The sequence below is a fragment of the Cherax quadricarinatus genome, chromosome 9 (assembly GCF_038502225.1).
Source record: "Cherax quadricarinatus isolate ZL_2023a chromosome 9, ASM3850222v1, whole genome shotgun sequence".
In the NCBI taxonomy this organism is placed as follows: domain Eukaryota; kingdom Metazoa; phylum Arthropoda; class Malacostraca; order Decapoda; family Parastacidae; genus Cherax; species Cherax quadricarinatus.
In genome coordinates this window covers 54,619,634-54,626,764 of record NC_091300.1, presented here as the reverse complement: position 1 = coordinate 54,626,764, position 7,131 = coordinate 54,619,634, and positions in this window count along the sequence as shown.

Here is a 7,131-nt window from a genome sequence, read left to right as displayed (position 1 = left end):
CTCACCCACCACCACCACATGCTCTCACAACACCAGACCAGGAGGACATCACTAATACCAGCTCACCCACCACCACCACGTGCTCTCACAACACCAGACCAAGAGGACATCACTAATACCAGCTCACCCACCACCACCACGTGCTCTCACAACACCAGACCAGGAGGACATCACTAATACCAGCTCACCCACCACCACCACGTGCTCTCACAACACCAGACCAAGAGGACATCACTAATACCAGCTCACCCACCACCACCACGTGCTCTCGTAACACCAGACCAGGAGGACGTCACTAATACCAGCTCACCCACCACCACCACGTGTTCTCGTAATACCAAACCAGGAGGACATCACTAATACTAACTCAACCACCACCACTATGTGCTCTCGTAACACCGGACCAGGAGGACATCGCTAATACCAACTCACCCACCACCACCACGTGCTCTCACAACACCAGACCAGGAGGACATCACTAATGCCAGCTCACCCACCACCACCACCACCACGTGTTCTCATAACACCAAACCATGAGACTTTAATAATACCAGCTCTCCCACCACCACCACGTGCTCTCACAACACCAGATCGGGAAACTTTACTAATACCAGCTCACCCACCACCACCACCACCACGTGTTCTCATAACACCAAACCAGGAGACTTTAATACCAGCTCATCCACCACCACCACGTGCTCTCATAACACTAAAGAAACATTGTCTGAAAATCCATTTAACGTTGTCTATATATCGACCAGAAGTTACCTGCCTATACCATTCAAGAACCTTAGACCACTTACGTCCACTATTCAGATACCACTCCATAACCATAACGAAGAGGAAGAATACTGTATATTTGAAAAGAAAAAGTATTGCTAATGTCAAGGTTAGGACCTTCCGAGGCAGCCATCATCTGCCTCGGAAGGCAGGTGACGGCTGTTCCATGGACAGCGCAGGTCTCGCGACAAGTAGACGATGGACGAGATCTTCAACATTCCTCGTTCTGAATGAGCCATACGAGTTAGCACTTCAAATACAGATAATTAAAAAAATTAGTCCTTACTGTCGCTATGCAGTTCGAGAAAGACATCTCTACGGTACATAACCCGGGCCCCTGCACCTCAGTACTTGCAATGACAATAGTGCAGAGTGCAGCACAAGGCTTTAATTCAGTTAGATATTAGCAGTGAAGACTTGAAGCGAATCATAAGTAACATTCAAAAGTTACCACATGGAAAGTAATATATTAATTTCTTCAATAAAAATAACAAGCCAAACACGGGCCAAAATTAATTTAAACTTTCCACTAAGAAATAAACTTTGAAGCAAAACTGTTAATTTAGAGACAAAAAAATCTTAAAATATACCAAAACATTAAGGTTAAAGCCGTTGAAAAGTTACATAATAAAGTTATCAGAGTTAATTATTATTATTAATGATTCGCCGGTATTCTCCCGGCCCGGGCCTTTTCCAAGTGGTGGCCCGGCCTTGGCTCCCTCTTCAGGGAGTGTCTGAGACCTAAGTCTCCCATGGGAGGAGGCACAAGTACCTCCTCATCTTTGGGACCAACTGTCCCCAGGCCTAGCCACAAGCTAGGCCTCTCTGGTCTGCCATCCCCGCCCCAAGGGGGCAAATGGGAATGACAGTCTTATGAGCTAAAAGCTCGGGCTCAGGCACCTACCCTACCCTAGAAGGGTTAGGCATGGTGTCGATCATCAGAGTTAGTGTTAAAGGTAATCAGATGTGGCACTGAAATAGTATTTCAGTTTTCCCAATTTCTTCCATAGAGAGATAAATTGGTCATGCACAAGTTAAAATTAAAACTGTTCTCTGTATAATACTGACCAGACTTCAGGGAATAATAAGTAACGGATGAAAATTAAGACATGTGCAACATCTGGGTATCTTTATTGAAGACGTTTTGCCAACCAGTGGCTTTATCAATACAAATTCTAGGACATAATTTGAAGACAGTAGAACTATATACAAAAGATGAGGTAATCAGTCCCTCAGTCTTGGAGTTGGTGTGAAGAGCACCGTAGTGGTGAAGCATCTGGAGCACAGGCAAGGAGACTGGCGCTTATATACTTACGTCAAGTGGAAAAGAAACGGGTAGCAGACGAGGGCATATTCACTGGTAGGTAACAGTGTGACTCCAGGAGTAATGTAGAGGAGTGTCTCTGGGGTGACAATCTTTGTGGAAGATGTGGGTCTAGGAAACCAGTATTGAAGCAGCGTTATTATTATTTTAATTTTACCAAGCTATATCGGCTTCTGACACTTTTGTTTCTATTGACTCTCCTGGAAAGAACTCTCTTATTGTTATTTAAATTAAAGAACAAAAAGGCACAATACTAAGTATATGTACTGGCTCTTTGTTTCGCGTTAATGTGATTTTTTAAATTGTCCAAGTAGGACCGAAACGTCGTCGTAAGCTTCTGTCTACGTGCTGATTTTTTGTGTATTATTTAAGATATTGATACATAACATTCAATTTTTTTACAGTGGTCTTGAGGGCTCATATATATTATATATACATAAAATTTACATTATTTACATTAAGTCAAACAGTAACATAATTCTAATCAGAAGAAACTCTCCCCAATTATTTTACGGAAAGTAGTTTAATAAAATTACCTCATTAAAACTTATACAACTTAATAAAGAAACTTTTGCTTGAGAATAAAGATCAACACTTAACGTTTGAAGGTGATCACGTGATTGTATATTGCAATTAATGCTCAGAAGTAATAAATAAAACTGTAACTTCTCTGCCTAAATCCAATCAAACTTTTCATTCATTTGATAAAATGCACCTGACATAAAAGTCTGAAGTCATTCAGAAATATTTCAGAAATATTTTAATCTGGGAAAAGTTCTAGACTCATGGGGCTCCAATAGTGGTATTAAAATTAGTTTTAAAGAACGGGACGTGAACTCTAGTTCCATGGATCAAGATCCGCTCACTAACTTCCTGACCCTCCCCCCGCCCCTCCTAGTAAAGCGCACTTCATTTAATTAATGCAAAAATAACTGAATTCCATTTTGAGACAGAGTTACAATGACAACCTCCTTCTAAATAACATTGACGAGTCATCACAAGTAAACCAGTCATGGGAACAGTCATTAACAATAGAACAGCTGGCGCCTGCACTTGTAAACTGATCCATCAACCCTCAGTCAGTACTAGTTCATAACCAGAACACATTCTCCACATAAACACAAGAACAATAGTGGAAGTTAGTGGAGGACAAGAGCACTGTAACTAACAATGTTATTGCTTGACATAATGTAATACAGTATTTATGGGTTTAAGAATTCATGTAAATTTAAAGGTTTCTCAGTATGATGAAAGTGGTTCTTTGAAAATTAATGAAATCTAAAAAAAAAAAAAAAAAAAAAAGCCTATCAGTATTTTCTAATCTTTTTCTTAGTTTGTATAATATTTTTTATTATATTTTATGTAAAATGTTTTTATCATACTTCATGCTTACGATGTTTAGTTATATATTTGTGTAATATTAATGTTATCATTTGCTTACACTAAATATTTCATATTTCCTTCTTATATTTCCTATTTTATGTAATGCCCTTGATGACTGTGTGTTTATACACAGAGTTGCATATATACTCTTGAAATATGTAGCGTCTATCATGTATCTGTAGTAATGTGAATTATATTGCACATAATGCAAAATTAAAACTGCTCTTGAAATAGTAATATATATTATATATATATATATATATATATATATATATATATATATATATATATATATATATCTATATATATATATATATATATATATATATATATATATATATTATTATCAGCTCCTGTATTGTTTTTTAAATTATTGCACATTGTATAAGGATTAATTCTCAGAGACCGTTCCATCCCCCACCACTTGATACCTTAGTTGAGTGTGATGCTTCAGTCGTCACTATGAATGTGTGGTCTGTAATTCAGATTTTCCTTGAATAACAAAGGTATTCCTTGTCACCTATGCTGCTAGACTTACCTTACTGATCAGTCACAGGGAATACTTTCCCATTGTCTAAGATGTAATCTCTTCTTCAAATTACCTCATCCTGCCTAAATTAGAAAGACTTTCAAAGATATCCAATAAATTCACGAGACAAATTATTTTTAACAATGTTATATGTTGCAACCGTTTATCGCTACTTGACAGACGTATCGTCTTATTGATGATTCAGACAGGTACAACAACAGGCGAATATAAAACTGAATACAACTGAAGTTGTTCCAAGGTGGTCATTTCATCAAATCTTCTAGCAAAAAATCTAGGACTGATCACCTTACAAGTAGTTCTACCTTCTCCAGTAGTGAATTCCTGTGTACTCAACTGCACAAGCCTCTTTATTGATATAATAAATGTCTATCAAATACCAAGTGTTTGACTCAGCCTACTGGAGGAACCCCATGCAAATATAGTGCCCGAAAATTTGGAATGTACCTCCTTACTCTGACCTGAACAATTCTCAGATTACCGTTGTTAGAGCCCAAGTAATCAAAATCAATCCTGTTAACTTAAATAACAATAGCATCTTATCACCAATATAATTCAACACATGTAAAAACCAAAATGAGGTTTCAGTTATTCACAACTTCAAACGTTGTATCAAATTGTTACATAAAATCTGAAAATGTTATAAATCATCAATCAAATTATTATATTGTTAGAGTGTAAACCGTAGCATTATAGTAAACAAAATTCATTAAATAGTTATCCATTAGTTATTAGTGGGTCCCGCCTCTTGTGTCGTCAACATTGTCTCCGCTTCACCCTGATAGTATACAAGTCTCTATACTCTCCATACTCCGTGTTTAGCGCTTCCCCCTTGATTATAATAATAATAATCTCCATACTCCGTTGTTCCTTACTACAGAGCAAGACTTTTCCAGGCTGAGGGACTGACCACCTCAAATCTAAGTCTTCATTGGTGATGGACTGATTACATCGTTTTTTTATACTATTATTATTATTATTATTATTAAAGATTAGCCGGTATTCTCCCGGCCCGGGCCTTTTCCAAGTGGTGGCCCGGCCTTGGCTCCCTCTTTAGGGAGTGTCTGAGACCTAAGTCTCCCATGGGAGGAGGCACAAGTACCTCATCTGTGGGACCAACTGTCCCCAGGCCTAGCCACAAGCTAGGCCTCTCTGGTCTGCCATCCCCGCCCCAAGGGGGCTAATGGGAATGACAGTCTTATGAGCTAAAGGCTCGGGCTCAGGCACCTACCCTACCCTAGAAGGGTTAGGCATGGTGTCGATCGTTTTTTTTTATACCTCGAATGTTGAATCTTCTGTACTCGACTGAAGAAGCCTACCGTGTAGGTGAACATTATAGAATAAAGATACCTAACTGTCGCACATGTGTCTTATCAACCTGTCGGTACTATATATCATTACCGTAGTTATTAATTTTAAGGCTGCACGAAATGGTCTACATAAAACAAGGCGGTGTTACTTTAGCGTACGGTCTACCGCAGGGTACGTAGTCTGCGCCAATAACATCACCTAACCTAACCACGTTAGGTTAGATAAGGTTTAGTGTGAAAGTGCTGGTAGACCGCATGTTAAAGTCTGAAAGCGCTGGTAGACCGCACACTAAAGTGTGAAAGTGCGGGTAGACCACACGCTAAAGTGTGAAACTGCTGGTAAATCGCACACTAAAGTGTGAAAGTGCTGGTAGACCGCACGCTAAAGTGAGAAAGTGCTGGTAGACCGCACGCTAAAGTGTGAAAGTGCTGGTAGACCGCACGCTAAAGTGTGAAAGTGCTTGTAGACCGCACGCTAAAGTGTGAAAGTGCTGGTAGACCACATGCTAAAGTGTGAAAGTGCTGGTAGACCACACGCTAAAGTGTGAAAGTGCTGGTAGACCACACGCTAAAGTGTGAAAGTGCGGGTAGACCGCAGGCTAAAGTGTGAAAGTGCTGGTAGACCGCACGTTAAAGTGAGAAAGTGCTGGTAGACCGCACGCTAAAGTGTGAAAGTGCTTGTAGACCGCACGCTAAAATGTGAAAGTGCTGGTAGACCGCCCGCTAAAGTGTGAAAGTGCTGGTAGACCGCACGCTGAAGTGTGAAAGTGCTGGTAGACCGCACGCTGGTGTGAAAGTGCTGGTAGACCGCACGCTAAAGTGTGAAAGTGCTGGTAGACCGCACGCTGGTGTGAAAGTGCTGGTAGACCGCACGCTGAAGTGTGAAAGTGCTGGTAGACAGCACGCTGGTGTGAAAGTGCTGGTAGACCGCACGCTGAAGTGTGAAAGTGCTGGTAGACCGCACGCTGGTGTGAAAGTGCTGGTAGACCGCACGCTGAAGTGTGAAAGTGCTGGTAGACCGCACGCTGGTGTGAAAGTGCTGGTAGACCGCACGCTGAAGTGTGAAAGTGCTGGTAGACCGCACGATAAAGTGTGAAAGTGCTGGTAGACCGCACGATAAAGTGTGAAAGTGCTGGTAGACCGCACGCTGAAGTGTGAAAGTGCTGGTAGACCGCACGCTGAAGTGTGAAAGTGCTGGTAGACCGCACGATAAAGTGTGAAAGTGCTGGTAGACCGCACGATAAAGTGTGAAAGTGCTGGTAGACCGCACGATAAAGTGTGAAAGTGCTGGTAGACCGCACGATAAAGTGTGAAAGTGCTGGTAGACCGCACGATAAAGTGTGAAAGTGCTGGTAGACCGCACGATAAAGTGTGAAAGTGCTGGTAGACCGCACGATAAAGTGTGAAAGTGCTGGTAGACCGCACGATAAAGTGTGAAAGTGCTGGTAGACCGCACGATAAAGTGTGAAAGTGCTGGTAGACCGCACGATAAAGTGTGAAAGTGCTGGTAGACCGCACGATAAAGTGTGAAAGTGCTGGTAGACCGCACGATAAAGTTTGAAAGTGCTGGTAGACCGCACGATAAAGTGTGAAAGTGCTGGTAGACCGCACGATAAAGTGTGAAAGTGCTGGTAGACCGCACGATAAAGTGTGAAAGTGCTGGTAGACCGCACGATAAAGTGTGAAAGTGCTGGTAGACCGCACGATAAAGTGTGAAAGTGCTGGTAGACCGCACGATAAAGTGTGAAAGTGCTGGTAGACCGCACGATAAAGTGTGAAAGTGCTGG